Raw genomic sequence first — 22,055 nt, 5'->3', positions numbered from 1 at the left:
GTGTATTTAACAAATGACATCTACTTCTGTTCGGCTAACATATTGTCATTTACTTTTGAAGAAGTAAAACTGAATTCAACCATTAGATGATACAAATCCCAGTGGAATCTATATCATATTGGTCCATACTGATTGTTTATTTTTGACCACAAGATGAAAGCTTTCTCAATTGCAGTGTGTGTTTTTTTTTAATTAACTCTAACCCCAAATATTTTAAGACATGGTTTGAGTACTTGTAAACCGAGCTGATTTAAACTCTTAAACACTTAATTGCACTGGGTTTAAGCTGAGACTTCGTTGCATTGAAAAGTATAAAAAGACTTTGGATCATAAAATGCACTTTGAGACTAGTTTCTCACTGTTTGAATATTTTGTTTGTATTTTAATCGTACTCCCCAGCTTCCTTCTCAACCATATTCCTCTCCCCCCTTTAATATATGACTTGAAAGCTCAGTCACTTGAAAAGCAATATCCTTGTATGAATTGAACAAAAGAAAATGATTTGTGTGCTGCTTTTATTATTTAATATTCAAATGATAATACATCATCTTTAAAAAATCTAGAGCCTTGACAGCTTTAATGTCTCCATTTACTTCTGTAAAAAGTACAATAAATAACTCAGACACTAAAACTTCCATAGACTTTAAATTCATATTAAATCAATTTGTCTCAAATTAATTTCATTGTGCAAAAATGTCTGTATTCCTCAGGATGATGATGGCTTTTGAATCATTTCAATGCCATAGATATTTATTCAGAATTACTTGGCATAAGAATCTTTCAGTAACCTGTAGCAAGCAAGTGAGGTTTAATTTAAAATGTGTCATTTTTGAAGTAATCAAATTTTCAATATGCACAGGTGCCTGGAGTTTTTTTGACAGATGTTATAGACTGGAATAACAACAATCAAATAGAGTACAACTCCAATTATCCAAAATGGTCAGGACCGGGCCTTTTTAAAACAGCTCAGTAGCAACAGCAAATCAATTGTAACAATGCTTAAACAACAACAAACAACAAGGGAAGGCTTTTTAAGCATTAAAATAATGTTTAATTCTCACCAAAAAATTTGCTGGCTGCCGGCACTCAATGCCGGGAGCCCGAGGTCTCCACTCCTGCCCGGCAGCCTGATGACCCTGATCAGTTCGGCTCCAAAAAATTTGGATAAATGAGGATTTCTCATTTGTTTCAGATATCATCATTTATCCAAATTTTTTTTTAAATTCAGATAAATGAGGATTTGGAAGAATCCAATTTCAGATAATCGGAGTTCTACTGTATATGTAAGATATTTTTAAGTGTGTTATGTACATAGCAGCAGCAATTTAAAAATTAGTCCAGATGGTGATAAATTTAAAATAATATTTTTAATTATTAATCAATAATTATATAACTCCTACTCAAATTTAACTAACTTATTTAAACAACTAAATTTACGTACAATTGTCTAACTTAAATTCCAACTATGTGCGAATATACTTATGAGTGTGTGGAACACCCCAAGCCACTACAGCTCAAGGCTCATGGGTGAAGGCAGTTCAAAGTTCAGTCTCAGAAATTCAGTGATGACACGTGGGTTTGAACTTAATGCTACATGCAGGCTTGTTTTTTTTAAATTTTTTTATTTTTCACACCATAAACCACATTAACCATGATACATACTTTTTCCTTTTCAAATATATACAGTGCCATTTTCTCCCCTCCCTCCTCCCATCCCACCCTCCCTACCTCCCCCATCCCGTCCATTTAAAGTACAAAATCTAGGATACATTAAACCAGTCAAACAATGTTGTCATTCAATAAAAATAAACAAGAAATTCCACTGAGTCAGTTCTTTTCATTTCCTTCTCCTTTCGTTAATTTAGGTAGTGAATGTCCCCGGTAGGTTTTCGCTATTGTGTTTCATGTAAGGCTCCCATATTTGTTCAAATATTTCAATATTATTTCTTAAACTATATGTTATTTTTTCTAATGGAATACATTTATTCATTTCTATATAACATTGTTGTATTTTCAAATTATCTTCCTATTTCCAGGTTGACATAATACATTTTTTTGCTACGGCTAGAGCTATCTTAACAAATTTTTTTTGTGCATCCTCCAAATCAATTCCAAATTCTTTGTGTTTTATGTTACTTAGGAGGAAGATCTCTGGATTCTTTGGTATATTGTTTTCTGTAATTTTATTTAATATTTGGTTTAGATCTTCCCAAAATTTTTCTACTTTCTCACATGTCCAGATTGCATGAATTGTTGTTCCCATTTCTTTTTTACATCGAAAACATCTATCAGATACTGTTGGCTCCCATTTATTTAACTTTTGAGGTGTAATGTACAGCCTGTGTATCCAGTTATATTGTATCATATGTAACCTCGTATTTATTGTATTTCTCATCGTTCCAGAACATAACTTCTCTCATGTTTCCTTTTTTATCTTTATATTTAAATCTTGTTCCCATTTTTGTTTAGTTTTACCATTTGTTTCCTCATTCTCCTTTTCTTGAAGTTTAATATACATATTTGTTATAAATCTTTTGATTATCATTGTATCTGTAATCACATATTCAAAGTTATTTCCCTCTGGTAACCTCAGACTGCTTCCTAATTTGTCCTTCAAGTAGGATCTCAATTGGTAATATGCCAGCACTGTATCTTGAGTTATATTGTATTTATCTTTCATTTGTTCAAAGGATAATAATCTATTTCCTGAAAAACAATTTTCTATTCTTTTGATCCCTTTTTACTCCCATTCTCTAAAGGAAAGATTGTCTATTGTAAAAGGGAGTAACTTGTTTTGCGTCAATATTAGTTTTGGTAATTGATAATTTGTTTTATTTCTTTCTACATGAATCTTCTTCCAAATATTGAGTAGATGATGTAATACTGGAGAACTTCTATGTTGTACCAGTTTTTCATCCCATTTATATAATATTTGTTCAGGTATATTTTCCCCTATTTTATATAATTCTAATCTAGTCCAATCTGGCTTTTCCCTTGTTTGATAAAAATCTGATAGGCATCTTAATTGTGCGGCTCTATAATAATTTTTAAAGTTTGGCAGTTGTAAGCCTTCTTGTTTATACCATTCTGTTAATTTATCTAGTGCTATCCTCAGTTTCCCCCCCTTTCCATAAAAATTTCCTTATTATTTTCTTTAACTCCTTGAAGAATTTCTCTGTCAGGTGTATTGGCAATGCCTGAAATAGGTATAATATCCTTGGAAAAATGTTCATTTTAATACAGTTTATCCTTCCTATTAGTGTTAGTGGTAAATCTTTCCAATGCTCTAAATCGTCCTGTAATTTTTTCATTAGTGGATAATAATTGAGTTTATATAGTTGGCCGAGATTTTTATTTATTTGTATACCTAGGTATCTTATTGCTTGTATTTGCCATCTGAATGGTGATTCCTTCTTAAATTTTGAGAAATCCGCATTATTCATAGGCATTGCTTCACTTTTATTTACGTTAATTTTGTAACCTGACACTTCTCCATATTCCTTCAATTTCTTATATAATTCTTTTATTGATAGTTCTGGTTCTGTTAAGTATACTATAACATCATCCGCAAATAAACTGATTTTATATTCCTTGTCTTTTATTTTTATCCCTTTTATATTATTTTCTGTTCTTATCAATTCTGCTAGTGGTTCTATAGCTAACGCGAACAATAAACGTGATAGTGGGCATCCCTGCCGTGTTGACCTGCTTAAGTTAAATTGCTTTGATACATATCCATTTACTGTCACTTTCGCCAATGGTCCCTTATATAATGCTTTAATCCAATTAATATACTTCTCTGGTAAACTGAATTTTTGCAATACTTTGAATAAATAATTCCATTCTACTCTGTCAAAGGCCTTCTCTGCGTCTAAAGCAACTGCTACTGCTGGCGCTTTACTCCCTTCTACTGCATGAATTAAGTTAATAAATTTACAAATATTGCCTGTTGTGCGTCTTTTTTTAATAAATCCAGTTTGGTCTAGATTTACCATTTTAGGTACATACTCTGCTAATCTGTTTGCTAATAGTTTAGCTATTATCTTATAATCTGTGTTAAGTAATGATATTGGTCTATGTGACGCTGGTGCGAGTGGATCTTTCCCTTGCTTTAGTATTACTGTAATTATTGCTGTTTTACATGAATCTGGTAAGCTTTGTGTTTTATCAATCTGGTTGATTACTTCCATTAGGGGAGAATTAATAAATCATTAAATGTTTTATAGAATTCTATTCGGAATCCATCCTCTCCTGGTGTTTTATTATTTGGTAATTTTTTATTATCTCTTGTATTTCTACTATTTCAAATGGTTCTGTTAATTTATTTTGTTCCTCTATTTGTAATTTTGGTAGTTCAATTTTAGTTAAAAATTCATCTATTTTCCCTTCTTTCCCTTTGTTTTCAGTTTGGTATAATTGTTCATAGAATTCTCTAAAGTTTTCCTTGATCTCCTTTGGATTATATGTGATTTGTTTGTCTTTTTTCCTTGATGCCAATACCATTTTCTTAGCTTGTTCTGTCTTAAGCTGCCATGCTAGAATTTTGTGCGGTTTTTCCCCTAGTTCATAATATTTCTGTTTTGTTTTCACTATGTTCTTCTCCACCTTATATGTTTGTAGTGTTTCATATTTTTTTTTTATCTGCCAATTCTCTTCTTTTAGTTGTATCTTCCTTCATTGCTAATTCTTTTTCTATATTTACTATTTCCCTTTCCAACTGCTCTGTTTCCTGATTATAGACCTTCTTCATCTTGGTTACATAACTTATTATTTGCCCTCTAATGAACGCTTTCATTGCATCCCATAGTATGAACTTATCTTTCACTGATTCCGTGTTTATTTCAAAGTACATTTTAATTTGCCTTTCAGTGAATTCTCTAAAATCCTGCCTTTTAAGTAGCATGGAGTTTAATCTCCATCTATACATTCCTGGAGGGATGTCCTCTAACTCTATTGTCAATATCAAGGGTGAATGGTCCAATAATATTCTAGCTTTATATTCTGTTTTTCTTACTCTATCTTGCATACGAGCTGATAACAAAAATAGGTCTATTCTTGAGTATGTTTTATGTCTACCCGAGTAATATGAATATTCCTTTTCATTTGGGTGTTGCTTCCTCCATATATCCAAAAGTTGCATTTCTTCCATCGATTTAATTATAAATTTGGTTACTTTGTTCTTTCTGTTAATTTTTTTCCCAGTTTTGTCCATATTTGAATCCAAATTCAGGTTGAAATCCCCTCTTATTAATATGTTCCCTTGCGTATCTGCTATCTTCAAAATGATATCTTGCATAAACTTTTGATCTTCTTCGTTAGGTGAATATACATTGAGTAGATTCCAAAACTCCGAATATATCTGACATTTTATCTTTGCATATCTCCCTGCTGGATCTATTATTTCCTCTTCTATTTTAAATGGTACATTTTTACTAATTAATATAGCTACTCCTCTTGCTTTTGAATTATACGATGCTGCTGTTATGTGTCCTACCCAATCTCTCTTTAATTTCTTGTGCTCCAATTCAGTTAAATGTGTTTCTTGCACAAATGCTATATCAATTTTTTCTTTTTTCAGTAAATTTAGCAGTTTCTTCCTTTTGATTTGGTTATGTATTCCGTTAATATTTAAAGTCATATAGTTCTACGTAGCCATTTTATACTTTGTTTATCTTCCCTTTCCGTTTCTCCATCATTACCTTTCCTTCTTATCCATTTCTGTTTTCTTGTTTTGAATCCTTTATAAGACAACATTTCTAAAACATCAAATATTTCCCTTATTCTCCTATCTAAAATTTCTTTAATCCCATTATCCCCTTCCCTTCCTGAGTTGCCCTTTATCCCTTGTCCGGCAACCACATCTCCCCTCTCCATTTGGATTTGCGAATTCACTCGCAAACGTCAACTGATTTTGTAGTGACCGTGACTCCTCCCCACCAAGCCCCCCCAGAAAAGATTTCAATTTTCATATGTAACAAAGGTCACTCTTTTAATTCTCTCCTTATTCCCTCTATTCCCTTTCCCTCCCTTATTAATTCTTGTCCATACTCTATATATTTTCCTCGAAATACGGATACATTCATGTATCTTTGGCTTGGCTTCGCGGACGAAGATTTATGTAGGGCGTAAATGTCCACGTCAGCTGCAGGCTCGTTTGTGGCTGACAAGTCCGATGCGGGACAGGCAGACACGGTTGCAGCGGCTGCAGGGGAAAATTGGTTGGTTGGGGTTGGGTGTTGGGTTTTTCCTCCTTTGCCTTTTGTCAGTGAGGTGGGCTCTGCGGTCTTCTTCAAAGGAGGTTGCTGCCCGCCAAACTGTGAGGCGCCAAGATGCACGGTTTGAGGCGATATCAGCCCACTGGCGGTGGTCAATGTGGCAGGCACCAAGAGATTTCTTTAGGCAGTCCTTGTACCTTTTCTTTGGTGCACCTCTGTCACGGTGGCCAGTGGAGAGCTCACCATATAACACGATCTTGGGAAGGCGATGGTCCTCCATTCTGGAGACGTGACCCATCCAGCGCAGCTGGATCTTCAGCAGCGTGGACTCGATGCTGTCGATATATACACACATATACCCCTTTACACACATACATATAGATCGTGGTCATTTTTACTCTTATAACATGTCTTCATCTCTCTGCTTGTTTTGTAGTTGTTCTGCAAATTTCTTTGCTTCCTCTGGATCCGAGAATAATCTGTTTTGTTGCCCTGGAATAATTATTTTAAGTACCGCTGGGTACCTTAACATAAATTTATATCCTTTTTTCCATAAGATCGTTTTCGCTGTATTGAACTCCTTCCTCTTCTTCAGGAGTTCAAAACTTATGTCTGGATAGAAAAAAAATTTTTGACCTTTATATTCCAGTGGCTTTTTGTCCTCTCTTACTTTCTTCATTGCTTTCTCCAATATATTTTCTCTTGTTGTTCTCTTAAGAATTTTACTTAAATGGATCTTGGTTTTTGCTGCGGTTATGGTTTCGGGGCTAAAGTACTATGTGCCCTCTCTATTTCCATTTCTTCCTGTAATTCTGGTCTTCCCAGGACCCTGGGGATCCAATCTTTTATAAATTCTCTCATATTCTTGCCTTCTTCATCTTCCTTAAGGCCCACTATCTTTATATTATTTCTTCTATTATTGTTTTCTATCATATCTATCTTCTGAGCTAACAGCTCCTGTGCCTCTTTAGCTTTTTTTATTAGATTCTTCTAATTTATTTTTTAAGTCTTTTACTTCCATATCTACAAATGTTTCTCATTTTTCCATATTTTCCACTCTTTTTGCCAATTCTGATATGGCCACTTCCATTTTATTCATTCTTTCTTCTGCATTCTTAATTCTTCTTTTTATCTCATCGAATTCTTGTAATTGCCATTCTTTCACTGATTCCATATATTCTTTAAAAAAAGATACATCCATTGTCTTGCTTTTCTTTTCTTCTTCCACTTCTTTCTGTTCTTCTTCTTCTTCCTCTGGGTTGACCATCTGCTGTTTCCTTGTTTTCTTTTTACCCTCTTCTTTCTTGTTGTCGTTATTGTCTGTGTTCTGCACCTGCTGCTGTGCTGCAGGTGTCTCTCTCAGCTGTGGAGATCGACTCCGCAGCTGTTCCCCCCTCCCGTCAGTGTGTTTTTTTTCATGCGCGGTTGCGCACTTTTACTCGGCTCTGCGAGCCATTTTTGTAGTCCCAAGCCCGGGACCTCCACTGACCTGTGGGAGCGGGCCTCTCTCTCCGCTGCGGGCCTCTTCGGACAGGTAAGGCCTTCACCTTCTTCTTCCGACATTTTTCCTTCTTCTTTTCTTCCCGTTGTTTTTGGTTTTTCTTTCTTCGCTGCCATTTTCTTCACACTTTTACTTTCACTTTGTTTTGGTTTTTAAGTTTGTGCCTTTGTTTTTTCTCTATCTTTTTTTTAACTTTTCTGGAGAGGGCTGGAGTTCCCCTACCGGCCACTACTCCATCACGTGACTCCCTCTACATGCAGGCTTGTTGAGACACACGGGCCTTAAGTGAATGTGATTATGTCAGCTTGGGATGGGTCAGGCACGCAGGCTTTAAGATAAAGTTAGCAGTTCCTGAAGTGGGTGAAAGAGACTGAGGGTGACAGAATGTTAATTACTCATGATTGTTAATTATTGAGAGGCTTCAGAAAAATATCCTTTTTAGACGAGTGCCTTCTTCTACAATTAGAACCCTTTTCATGGTCATTCGCAGTTGAGTGCAGTATTTCTTTTGCAACTTTAAAACTCTTCATGGGTCAGTTGAAGTGATTTCTCATTCCTCAATAAGCAAAAAGTAGTAAATCTGACACTCTGTCAAAAGCCACACAATGAGGCCTAGTTGATTTCTCATTCCCACAAAGGAGGTCGAAGAGCTGTTTACTCTTGTGCTGCTTCCTTAAAATGGACTCTTGAACAAATAATGCACTCTCTTTTTATGAAACTAATCTCACGGTCTTTGCACCTGGCTTCTACAGGGCTTCTGCGTTGATTCTGGAATTATCCAGTAAAAGGAACATGCTGTTCAAAGCTTGCCACTAGTTTCACAATCATTTCAAATCCCTCAGCCAGCCTTTTCTCATAAAGGGATAGTCCCATTCAAATGAACTGAAGAATAGGAGAATATCACAAATGATAAAGGCACATTGTAATCATTTTAGTGTTACATCCTAATTGAATAACTGAATAATTGGTGGAAATGGACATCAACTAAAAGATACCATTGTCATGAAGTAAAGTTCCATTGGTTCAACAAATATTGGAAGAATTAATTTGTAGGTAGTGTGTCATTACTGATTTACTTATTATTACACTTAAAAGGAAAAGAGTAACAGGATATTTTAATTGTTTGCTTAAGGACTTTTTTACATCTTAATGGGGAAACTGAAAGCTATAACCAATTAGATTTTGCTATCTGGATTTTTTGAATGCTTTGTGCTGCATAATGATTAGAATGCAAAGACTGCATATTGGGTAAAAGTGATCTATTTCCCCCTACCCCCATACAACTTATTTAAGTCACATTTTGATCTGTGACTTTGTTTATTGGTGCATGATGTTATGCCATCTGTGGATTAGAACTCCAGTTACATTTGATGAATGATGTTCAATGTGCAAGAAGCCTATAATTACAGTTTACCAGATAATCTCTTTTGCACAATTATTTGATGAAAATCATTTTTCCAATGACAATAGGAACTGCATATAACTGAAGTGGATTTGTTTGCATCAATTCATGTAATGATTGGCTTTTCAAGATCATTTAACCATCATAAATGTGGAAACTTGCACTATTAAATGTATATTTAAAATTTCACTCTTAGAGGTGATTTTTTTGGCAAATAATGCCAAAAAATGTTAAGGTTTCGCCAAGACCTGGTAGTGAAAGGTTTACAGCAGATGTTTTCCAGTTTTGAAAAAAATAATTAGAGAACTAAGGCATCAGAAATGGGAAAATGTGGTCTTTCATTTGATTATTCTATCCTTTGAAATATTTTATATTCTGTGTAAAATGTATGTCTGTTCAGGTTATATTGTTAACAGGGAATTTAAAGACTGGAGGATGGCAGTGATATACGGCTACAAACCAGGAAAGTCCATTTCAGGCCATTGTTCATGCCACCAATGTGGGCTTCCAAATAATTCTAGTATTTATAATTGTTAAGGCTCTAAAATGTGTGCAAATTTCAAGCTCCAGACAAAGGACAGTTCAGTTACGTTCTTTTTTTCTAACAAACAATTCTTTATCTGTTTCAAACTACTGGAGCGAATTTTAATGGTGGACCTATTCAGTGGAGTTGCTCTTCCCCATTTAATTCTTTTTAAATCCATTTAACAAACCTTTTTGTGGCAAATTGCATTTTATGAAATCGCAATACTGTTTTGAGCATACAGTGAGGGATGTTATTGGAAATAGAGACGTGCCAGTGGTATAAAAAGTGAGGTGAAAAAGTAACAGGGAGAAAGTTTGCAAAAGATAACCAGAAAAGGCCCACCATGAGGATTCAGCACAAGCATTTCTGATATTGAGGCAGAATTCCTTCCCAGATGAAACTTGAGGAAAAACACAAAAGTAATTTTAAAATATCAGGAACAAGCAGGCAAAGACACTACAGCTGAAGACTTCCCAACCATTCACCTTGGCACCCAAACATTTTATCCTTGAATTCTTTGCTGATTAATCATCTATTGATCTCAGCTATAAATGCTTAATTCTTTATCATATTTGCACTTCCCTGGGATGCTTCTATCACTCATCAATCCTTCAGTATATGGTGATTCGAGGGCAGAATGAAATAATAAGCTGCTTTATTTTTTTCAAAATTAACATTATGTAAAATATGACAATTTCTCTACCTCTATTCCCTAAAAACCTTGTATATAATCTCTTTTGCTGAGATTCCCAACGTTATTCATTCACTAAACCAATTTTCATCCCTTTTATTTTTTTTTTCCCCTTGGGTCATTTTCCCACTCAGCTTTGTAAAATCAACAAACTCATCTGGTCATACTTGTTAAACATGAAATGTAGGAGATCTCTTCTTCCATTTCTCATCTCAGACCAGCGGCTGGTTTAATGCTCCCAAAAGTATCCCCAAAATTCCGAGACCTTTTTCCTAAATTCTTGCAGACTTTCAGTCAAAATTGGAGAGTTTATACCTAGTATATTTTATTAATTCATTTTATATCTGACTTGCACTTGGATGCTGTGACAATGACTGAAAGCCCTCCTGTTAATTGTCTTAAATTGAAAGCCCTGGTTTCTATGGTGAAGTTTGTGGTTCTATGAGTACGAGCCCCAATATCCTAACATGATTGTTATGTCTTTTAGTGGTGAGGAGACGAGGACAAAATAAAACATGGAGACATTTTATTTTTCAAGTCAAGAAGTGATTTTTGAACAATGATTATAATTAGGCTCTGGCTCAATCAAAATAAAATAAATAATGGGCAATAAAAGCAGAGCCTGCCATCCACAGCAATAACCAATTAATGAATTAAAAATTACAAAACAATACTACAAAATAATCATCGGTGTGTTCAAGATAATTTTATCATCCAGTTTTACAAGTACAACTTGATGAAACAGCATTCTCCAATCCACAATGCAAACACACACATGACACAAATACAGACAAATGATACGTAGGTAGAGTACATATATACATGTAATAAAATAAATACAAAGTAGAGTCATGGAGAGTTCTGCAGTCTCACTGTCTGTGGGAAGAAGCTGTTTGTCAACCTGGTGGTTATAGCTGTAATACTTCTGTATCTCTTTCTTGATGGGACTAGCTGGAAGATGCTGCATGCAGGGTGGTAAGGGTCCTCCCTGCTTTTGCAAAACCTCTTGAAACAATGATCTTGGTAAATCATTTTGATTGGGGAGAGGGGGTCGCGAGGGAGAACCCAATGATCAATCTCTGCTGCTTTTATGGTCCTATGGATTGACCTCCTATCTGATGCTCTGAACAACCTTGCCACTCTGTGAGGCAGCCGGCCAGGATGCTCTCATTAGAGTTCCTGTAGAAAATTGACAGAATGGTGACCAATAACCTTGCCTGCCTCGGCCTTCTAGGGAAGATCAGACACTGTTATGCTTTCCTGACAAGTGAGGATATGTTATGTGTCCAGGATAAAGTTGCTTCTTCAGTGAACTCAGAGGAACCTGGTGCTCTCCACTCTCTCCACTACTAAGTTATTAATGTTCAGTAGCGGGCGGTCATCCCTGTTTCTCTTGTGTTAATCAATGTTGAACTTTTATTTCTGCATTTGCAATTAAATTTTGTTTGTTTTGTTTTTAGCAAGACGACTGGAGGCTGCAACGTGCCTTTTAATTCTTAATAAAATAATGCTGTTCCACCTGCATTGATTTTGTGTTGTTTCCTTATTGCTTTAAGCAAATTATCAAATAGATTTCCTTGTAAGCAAATTCATGCCTTTTGGACCAAAAGAATGAAAAAGTGCTTTCTAATGACTGAGAAGCTGGAATATAGAGAGCTCATTGATTTGGATCATGGGTAACAAAAATAATAAAGAAAACTAATGAAATGCTGGATAATTTGAGTACTAGAGAATGGAAATTCTGATGCAGCTATAGTCGAAACTTTGGTTGGAAATCAGCTGGAGTAGAGTGAACATTTCTGGATGGCATTGCTGAGGTTGGATATATTATCCTTTGTGTGCAACGTAATTTACTGGAATGCTATCAAACATAAAACTGCTTCCTCAAAAGCTGGAAATGAGACAGACTGTTGAGTTTATTTCTCTATTCATTCAAAGATGGTCAAATTTAGCTCAGAATCTCACTGACTAAAAATGGATAACACTGGACAACAATTTTTTAAAAAAGATTTACTTCCTGGAAAAAAATAGGGATTATGATTGACAACTTCAAACTGAACACAAAGATAATTTCAGATTTTTTGTATCATGTTGGAAAAACATTAAATTAACTTTTATTGAATTTGGCATGCTTAATCACACAATGATGTTGACACATTATGTTAGTTCAACTGACCTAAAAATGTTTTGCTGCTAATTTTCATTTGTATTCAGCATTTGATGCCTCTCGTGTCAGTGTCCAACAATAGTCAGGCAGCATTTATGGATGTCAGTTGCCCTGATGCCTCTTTTCCTGGTTGTAATGTCCTGGTGAAACCTTACACTCTGTTTGTTCATCACTGACTGCAATGAGATCAGTAGGAAAGATATGTGAATGCAGAAAATTGATTTTCAATTACACGTTGCACTTCATGGTTTTGTATGCTTGAAGTAAACTTAAAATATGACAGGAAATCATAAAAATAGGTGGTATCTAAAAAAAGGTATGTGATAGGAAATTTTTTATGTGATTTTTGTGATCAGTCAGCAGCCCAAAATTCATAAAATACATACAAAAGTGTTCAGGAAGGTGTGTGTATGTATTTTAATGTGTATATACTCAGAACCAGCTCTTCAGCGCTTGACGTCCTGCTTTGCGGAAACTGCCAAAATGTTTGGCCTGGAAGTCAGCCTGAAGAAAACTGAGATCCTCCATCAGCCAGCTCCCCACCATGACTACCAGCCCCCCCACATCTCCATCGGGCACACAAAACTCAAAACGGTCAACCAGTTTACCTATCTCGGCTGCACCATTTCATCGGATGCAAGGATCGACAACGAGATAGACAACAGACTCGCCAAGGCAAATAGCGCCTTTGGAAGACTACACAAAAGAGTCTGGAAAAACAACCAACTGAAAAACCTCACAAAGATAAGCGTATACAGAGCCGTTGTCATACCCACACTCCTGTTCGGCTCCGAATCATGGGTCCTCTACCGGCATCACCTACGGCTCCTAGAACGCTTCCACCAGCGTTGTCTCCGCTCCATCCTCAACATCCATTGGAGCGCTTTCATCCCTAACGTCGAAGTACTCGAGATGGCAGAGGTCGACAGCATCGAGTCCACGCTGCTGAAGATCCAGCTGCGCTGGATGGGTCACGTCTCCAGAATGGAGGACCATCGCCTTCCCAAGATCGTGTTATATGGTGAGCTCTCCACTGGCCACCGTGACAGAGGTGCACCAAAGAAAAGGTACAAGGACTGCCTAAAGAAATCTCTTGGTGCCTGCCACATTGATCCCCGCCAGTGGGCTGATATCGCCTCAAACCGTGCATCTTGGCGCCTCACAGTTTGGCGGGCAGCAACCTCCTTTGAAGAAGACCGCAGAGCCCACCTCACTGACAAAAGGCAAAGGAGGAAAAACCCAACACCCAACCCCAACCAACCAATTTTCCCCTTTCATGTCTGCCTGTCCCGCATCGGACTTGTCAGCCACAAACGAGCCTGCAGCTGACGTGGACTTTTACCCCCTCCATAAATCTTCGTCCGCGAAGCCAAGCCAAAGAAACATACATATATACACACACAAAAAGGACTCAATGGATGTATATACGAATATATATAAATATACAAAAAATTATGCACATTAAACCTAAAAATAACCCATCCATACCTTAGGAGAAAGGAAAAGAAACAGTGGACAGAGGGGTAGAAGAAGAAAAGGGGAAAGAGCTGGGATCTACATTTAATACAATCAAAAAAGAAATGAAAGTAAAAATATTAAATTACTAATATGGGATAAAAGTTAAATATGAAATATTTAATAAATAGACTAAACTAGGTATTTAAATAATTCAAGTAAGGCTGCTAAATATCTATGAACATCTTATATTCAATACTAAGATTTTAAGTACAGTAATTTTCTCCAGGGATATACAACTTTGCATTTCCATATTCCAACAATCAATATGTCAGAGGGAATTTAATTTCCATGTTACTGCTATTCATTTCCTGGATATTTTCAAAGCAATTTTAATAAATTTGGATTTACTTTTGGGGAAGTTAACATTCTTTACAGTCAAATTCCCCAAAAGGAACAATTGCAGATCAAGAGAGAAGTTCACCCCATAATGTCTAATATTTCTCCCAAATTCAAGCAAGTTTTCATTGTCCAGTGTAATTATTCAGAAAACTACAAGGAAGTGCTATAGTTAAATCTTGATATTATAATGAAGTTGCTAACCATCTTTGTTTTACTGCAGAATATTTAATTGTTGGAAAATCTACTGACTTAATGAATATAATTTTTTTCCAGATTCACAGTTCTTATTTTCAATAGAAACCATTTTAATTTCAAATGTTGTAAGCCATGGACAAAATAAAAATTGATTTTATGTTCAGACATCAGTGTGTTCAAGGAATGGTGAATCATAAACCACTTGTATAGTTCGAAATGGAAAGTCAAGGAAAACTAAGCTTTATTGAGAGTCCAATTCATAGTCATGTCTTCAGAAGTCTGCTAGCAATTGCTACCAGAATTACTGGCAGTAACTGTCCTTTCTTCTTAGAATGTCATCAGGTGCACAACTCACCCCATTTAACACAATTCCAATGTTCTGCTTGTCAATTTTTCAGAGGCTCAGAGCTCTCCAGAATAACTTTTATTTTTCTGCCTTATTGGAATTGTGATAGAACATGTCTCAATCTTCAAATTCCTTGCTGTCCACATTTCCGATGATCTCACCTGGTCCCTGAACTCCTTCATCTTGATCAAAAACGCGCAACAGCACCTTTATTTCCCGCGGAGCATGAAGAAAGTACACCTCTGTTCCAGGATATTGATGGATTTTTACCGCTGTACCATTGGGAGCATACGTAGCTGTAGTATCTCAGTGTGGTACAGCAATGATCTTGATTTGGACCATGAAGTACTTCAGCGGGTGGTGAAACTTCCCAGCAGATTATCAGCATCCAATTGCCCACCATTGAGAACCTCCATCAGGAATGCTGTCTGGGCAGGGCAAAGAGCATTATCAAGGAAGCATCTCACCCAAACTATGGACTTTTCACTCTTCTTCCATCTGGTAGGCACTAAAGAAGCCTTCGCTCTGTCTCCAACCAGCAGGCTCAAGAAGAGCTTTTTTCCCCCAAGGCTGTGATCCTGCTGAACCTTCAATCCCAGCACTGAGTGATCCTCCACTCACATTGTACTGTCAGTACTTTTATAATTGTTTGCTTGCTAAATGTGCTTGTATTTATTAGCACATAGTTATCTGTATATAGCACTATTTTCTAGTTGGAGGCTAATTGTATTTCATTGGCTTTGTATTTTACTTGGCTCAATGACGATAAAGTTGAATCTAATTTACGGTCATCTAATTGGTTGTTTCTGCTGCTGTCAATCCATTCATTGTTAATACTTGGTATGCAGAAACGGTGAGAAGCACATCCGATCTTTGTAAAGACTATATTACCTCTGTGAAGTTCCTCATTTTGTGCTAACTGAGCCTCAGGCTACCTTAATAAAAGCCCAGTGTCTCTCACCACTCTCATCTTTTGTCAGTCTGTTTAACTGATATACTATAGTCAAAATATATTGTATCCATCCAAGCCTGTGTACATATTTCCCAATCTGTTTTACAAATAGTTTATGTTTTATGTTTTTCTTATCAAAGTAGATAATTTCACATGTATCTATTTTGCAATGCATTTTTTCTGTTCTAAGCTACCTTCTCAATTTGTCAGAATAACTGACTCCACTTTGCTTGCTCCACTCACATTTCTGAGTATGTTCCTTGAGCAAACTTGTAAAGATTACAGTTATACATAAAATTCTGCAGATGCTGTGATAAACTGCTGGTGAAACTCAGCAGGTCACATAGTATACATCAGAAGTTGAGGGTAACCAGCGTTTCAGGCCTAATCCCTTCATCAAGGTACAAGAAATAAGCAGGTAAGTGTCTGAATAAAAAGGTTGGGGTGGAGCAGAGAGAAGGGAGGAAGAGGCAGGGGGAGGAGTATAGGCTAGCAGATAATAGGCAGATATGGATGGGGAGGGGAGAAAAGGAAAAATAACTGAGGTGAGAAGGGAGGAGATAGTTCTCTGAATGGAGAGGGAAGTGGGTGGAGAGCTGGAGAGACAGAAGGATTGGGAAAGGGAAATTCAGAGTTGTTTAAGAGAAACTGGAGAAGCCGATGTGAATGCTGCTTGGTTGGAGAGTGCCCAGACAGAATATTAGTTGTTGTTTCTTCCCATTTTCAGTGTGGGAATGGTGTGTGGAATTAAAATGGTTGGGGATTGGGAAATCCCTTTTACGATGAGGACAGAGTGAAGGTACTCAATGAAATAATCTCCCAGAATGCGTCCAGTCTCTGTCGGGTAGGGAGCACCGGATGCAGTAGATGAGCCCTTCTTAGAAGGACTGTTTGGGACCCCGAATGGTGGTGAAGGAGGTTTGGGTGCTAGTGTAGCATTTTATGTGGTCAAAGTGGTAGGTACCAAAATGGATGTTACTGGGCCAGGAAAAGTGGATGAGGGAGTGGTCCCTGTGGAAACCAGATAGAGGAGGAGGGGGAGGATAAATGGTGGTGAGAATCACATTGTGGGTGGCGGAATTTGCTGAGCATAATGTGTTGGATGGGGTGGGGCCCCTCCACCCTAGGCCCTGAAATTCTTGATGAATTTAGTGAATGATCAACCAAAGTTGATGAATTTACTGTCTCTACTGTAAGCGATATCAACAACTTGATGAATGTGCACCAATGTATGCTCAGTTGAAGTTGACGATACCTTGGTTGCTTGTGGCTGCTCGAAATAAGCCAAAGTGTTGGAAATGAGTTGCAGTGGTTATCTTCAGAATCACACTGAGAAATACCCTATGACCTTGATGAAGGTCTCAAGCCCAAAATGTCAGTTGTGTATTTTTATCTTTGCTATATAAAGGACACTGTTTGATCTTCTGAGTTTCTCCAGCATTATGTTTTTACCCTGTTACCTACTGGATTATTTTTATGCAATTATCCCCATTTCTGCTCCTTCCTCTAGCAGCTCATTTCATATACTCATCACCTTCTGTGAAATTGACCCTCAGGTCCCTTTTAAATCATTCCTCTTTCACCTTAAATGCATGCCCTCTAATTTTTGACTCCCTACCGAGGAAAAAAGGCTATGACAATTTACCATATCTATGCCCTTCAAAAATTTTATGAACATCTCCTTCCTCACCACCGTCTCCTCTTAGATTCCTATGTTTAGGGAGATAAATTCCAGGCGTTTCTTGTAATTCAAGTGCTGAACTACCTTTTTGACCCAAATGATGCACAATACTCCAAGAACAATCTCACCAATGTTCTGCACAGTGGTGGCATGATGTCCCTGCTCTGTACTCTCAGCCCGGATTGATTAAAGCCAGGTGCCAAATGCCTTCTTCACCACCCTATCAACCTATGTTACCACTTTTATGGAGCTATGTTCCTGTACATCCAAGTCTGTGTTCTACAACATTCCCCAGGACACTATCATTCACCATGTAAATCCTGCTCTATTTTAATCTCACACTTATCTGAGTTAAATTCAATGTCATTCTTTGGCCTACTTTCTCGCTTCATCCAGATTGTGTTGTCATCTTCTTCACTGTCTACTATATCATTAAATTTGTACATAATAGAACACAATTGCACCCAACCTTTCTTTTTGCTGAGTTTTGGAAACAACTGCACTTTAAATCTTAAGCCTGTTGAGATTGTGAATAAAAGTAATACATGGAAAGAGCTCAGTTCCCAACGACGATGCTTTGCAGCAGGATGTGTGGAATATCTTGTGCCTAATAGGCATTGTCTGATTTGAGCTTGAGATGATGTACAGAAAGGACTATTGAAAGACGCTCGTGTTACTGGCCTTGCTAAGAGTTTTTATATATAATGAATGAAAAGATCATTTAAAAACAGTTGCAAGAGTTATGAAAGACAAACAGTAGTTTAAACCAGTGGTTCTTATCCTTTCTCTTTCCACTCACATACCACTTTAAGTATTCCTGTGCCATAGATGCTCTGATTAGTAAGGGATTGGTTTAGGTGGTTTGGAGGTAGAAAGAAAAAGTTTGAAAATCACTTGTTTTAATCGTCCCTCGTTGACTCATTATGTGCACAGTTTCATAACTCCAAAGGAAATGGGCCAATGACAATTTTTCTCAAGCAAAATATTTCAGTAACAATTGGGTCTAGGGCAGTGATTTTTCAACCTTCCCTTCCCAGTCACATCCCACCTTAAGTAATCCTTTACTAATCACAGAGCACAGAGCATAGGGATTACTTAAAGTGGGATGTGAGTGGAAAGAAAAAGATTGAGAGTCATTGGTTTAAACGAAATACATTTCACAGGTTGAATGCTCAGCTCTTTATTGCAGAGCTACGGCATTTGAATGCATCCTTCTGCTAACATACCTTGAAATATATTTTCAGTTCTGTTAATGAGATAAAATAAATCCTCTCTATCTCTGGGCAGAATGAATTGTACTTCTGGTTCTCGTGCTCATTAGAGTGACAACTTAGCAACATCACATCATTTATGTCATTTTTATTTATCTGTTTAGCATGGTTTGTGTTAATTTCATGCTTTCTTCTAAGAGAATAAATTTGTGCAATTCATTTGTCCCTCCATTTACCACATCCTTTAAATGTTTTTAAATGCTACAAATAGAATGAATGAAGTGACACTTAAAAATTAATGCGAATGAAAAAGAAAGTCCATTAATTTTTAATTATAAAAGGCAGAACTTGTAGTAATAAAGTACTAAATCATTATCCTCCAGAGATACCTAATTGCTTCAGATCCTATTATTTTTATGAAACATAATTGCTGTTACGAGGGTAAAAACAGTAGCTAAATTGCCGAGAGCCTGGACCCACAAGCGACAAATAAGATTAGGGTATCCACGTCTCATGAGAAATGACCAAGCATGGTATCTAGCCCAGAGTACTTGTGCAGAAAAGACACATCTCTAGAAAAGACAGGGAAAATAAAATGAAAGTGTGTTAACATGGGTGTTACTGGGGTGGTCAGTGATCATTCTTAATTAGATACCTTCTCATACTGCTACTAAATGGTGGTTTAGATATGCTCACAGTAAACTTGAAACCAAAAGAATATTGACCAGTGACGATAAGTCAAAGAGCAGTGTAAATATGATCAGATTACTTGTGCCCTTTCCAGCAGAGCCACATATGGTGTGATACCTACACATCTGCAGAGTTTGTTTTTGGACAACAAAGATTTCAGGCTTGAGGGTTGTGGTCAAAAATGTCAAAGGAGTCTTGTAGAGCATCTCATTGCACATTTTGATACGCATCGTAGCTATGTTATGGCTGTGGTGGAAGGATTATATAGGTAAGATGATGCTGGAATATTACTCAGGTCCAATGTCCTGGTTGATATTTGATTTCTAGAATATTATTGGAAGCATATTTAGGAAAATGGGGAGCTTTGCAATCCCTCTTCTGACCAGTGCCTTCCAGATAATCAATCTGCCATTATCTTACTTAACCGATTGGGGTACTTAAGCTCTCAACGAATGGCAATCCTTAGAATTTAAAATATGGGTATTTATTGAAGGGAATGCCATTGAATGTCCATGGTTGGTGATGAGACTCTCCCTTGTTGAAGATGGACATTGCCAAACAATTGTGCGCCTTGACCGTCGCAGGCCATTTTTAAGTTCATACCTGAATGTTGGAGCAAGAGGCAAACCTACATGGCAACAAAATACTGGTGAGAATATAGATTTGATGAATTGTGTAGCCTCATTCTGTGCTATTTTTTTTATGATTCCGTGAGTAGATAAACACTCCCAAAGGATTAATCTAAGTGCTATATAAAATATATATCAAGAAGTTTGAAGAGTGTGCTGAAAAAGTTGTATTGACCTCAGGAGTTTGCGGAGGAGCTAGTGGAGTTGTTCAAGTGAACCGGTACGGACTTGAAGGGCCGACATGGCCTGTTTCCGTGCTGTAAACGGTTATATGGTTATATGACACCAAGAGTTACATTTTTTTTGGAGTCAAGTTCAGATTTATCATGTTATTCTTGAAAATTGTTCTTAATATATGGATTCGAACTGGGAAATAGTCTATTTAAGTTCTGGTATTGTGAGATGACATTGTAAAGAGTTCTGGGATAAAGAATGTCTAATCTAGATTGATGTGGTTAATTCCAATCTGGGCACTAAATTTGAGCAAAATCAATTATAAAGAGGTCGTCTGGGAAATTAGACAAAGGTATCACCTAATAACCAATAGAAAAGAATTTGAAGAAATAATTTGTATTTCTCGACCAATATGTATTTCCCTTGAAGAATGAAAACTGCTAGAAAAGAGGTTTTAACATTAATAATTAAACAATTTAAGGAAATAATGTGCAGGAAACAGATAATGAGTAGTAAAAATAGAATACAAGAAATGTAAAAAGTTTGTCAGAATATTTTTAATGTTTGTGGAGGTTTGGTAAGGCATTGGAAACACTGACAAATTTATATAGATGTGTGGTGGAAAAAGTGCTGACTGGCTGCATCATGGGGACACCCAATACATCCTGAGCATAAAGCCCTGCAAAGCATAGTGGACCCAGCCCAGAACGTCACAAGTAAAACCTTTCCTACCACTGAGAACGTCTGCAGGGAACGCTGCCATTGGAGAGCAGCAGCAATCATCATGGAACCACACAACCCAGCACACGCTCTGTTCTTGCTCCTGCCGTCATTAGGAAAGAGATGTAGGTGCCACAAGGCTCACACCACCAGGTTCAGGAACAGCTGCTACTCCTCAATGACATACTCAATCAGGGACTCATTTAAGGACTATTACTTGTGCACTTTATTGTTCCTTTTTTCTGCTCTGTATTGCATAGTCTGTTGTTTACATTTCTTTATTTGTTTTTTTTTGCACTACCAATAAGTAGTAATTATGCCCTGCCCCCAGGAAAAAGAATCTCAGGATTGTATGTGATGTCATGTATATACTGACAATAAATCTGAATGTCAGAGATAACTGAAAGTAAGCACCATATCGCCAACAAAAAAAATAAGTATAGCTGGCACTTTTCAATCTCCCTTTTTTGTTTTCTATGTGGACCAATCCATACTACAAACTGACAAAGGCAAGGATTCTCAGCTCTTCTGCTCCATTGATGACAACATTGGTACTGCCTCAAGCACCCATGATGAGCTCGTTGACTTTATCCAGTTTGCTGCCAACTTCCACTCTGACCTCAAATGAACTTCGGTCCATCTCTAGCAACACCTTCCCCTCTCTCGATCTTCCTGCCTCCATCTCAGGAGACAAACTCTTGAGACATTTTCTAGAATCTGGCCAACTGCCATAGCTACCTCAACTACACATCTTCACAACCTGTCCCCTCTCTCACAATTAATAAAACATGAAAGTCTGCAGATGCTGTGGTTGAAGTAAAAACAATGCTGGTCAAACAAGATAAAGATACATAATGCACATTTTGGTCTTGAGCCCTTCATCAAGATCTCAGAATTCCTCCATCTCTGTCGCATCTGCTCCCAGGATGAGGTCTTCCATGCCACATTATCAGAGATTCCCTTTTCAAACGGTGACTTTCTCTCTCTCACCATTAACTTGGCCATCATCTGCATATTCTCCATTACCCACACATATGCCCTGGCTCCCTCTGCCCCCACACACATCTTGTCCTCACCTACCATCCCATCATCCTTCAC

The 22,055-nt window shown here is 37.1% G+C and overlaps 1 protein-coding gene across 1 annotated transcript in view; it reads left to right on the top strand.

The window, feature by feature from the left end:
* The window catches only part of LOC138764115 (receptor-type tyrosine-protein phosphatase gamma-like), a 735,396-nt gene that overhangs the window by 109,276 nt on the left and 604,065 nt on the right, over positions 1–22,055 (top strand). The window lies entirely within an intron of this gene.

The sequence above is a fragment of the Narcine bancroftii genome, chromosome 5 (genome assembly GCF_036971445.1).
Source record: "Narcine bancroftii isolate sNarBan1 chromosome 5, sNarBan1.hap1, whole genome shotgun sequence".
NCBI lineage: Eukaryota > Metazoa > Chordata > Chondrichthyes > Torpediniformes > Narcinidae > Narcine > Narcine bancroftii.
Note: the sequence above shows the minus strand (reverse complement) of the source record. Positions and strands in the feature narration are given on the sequence as shown.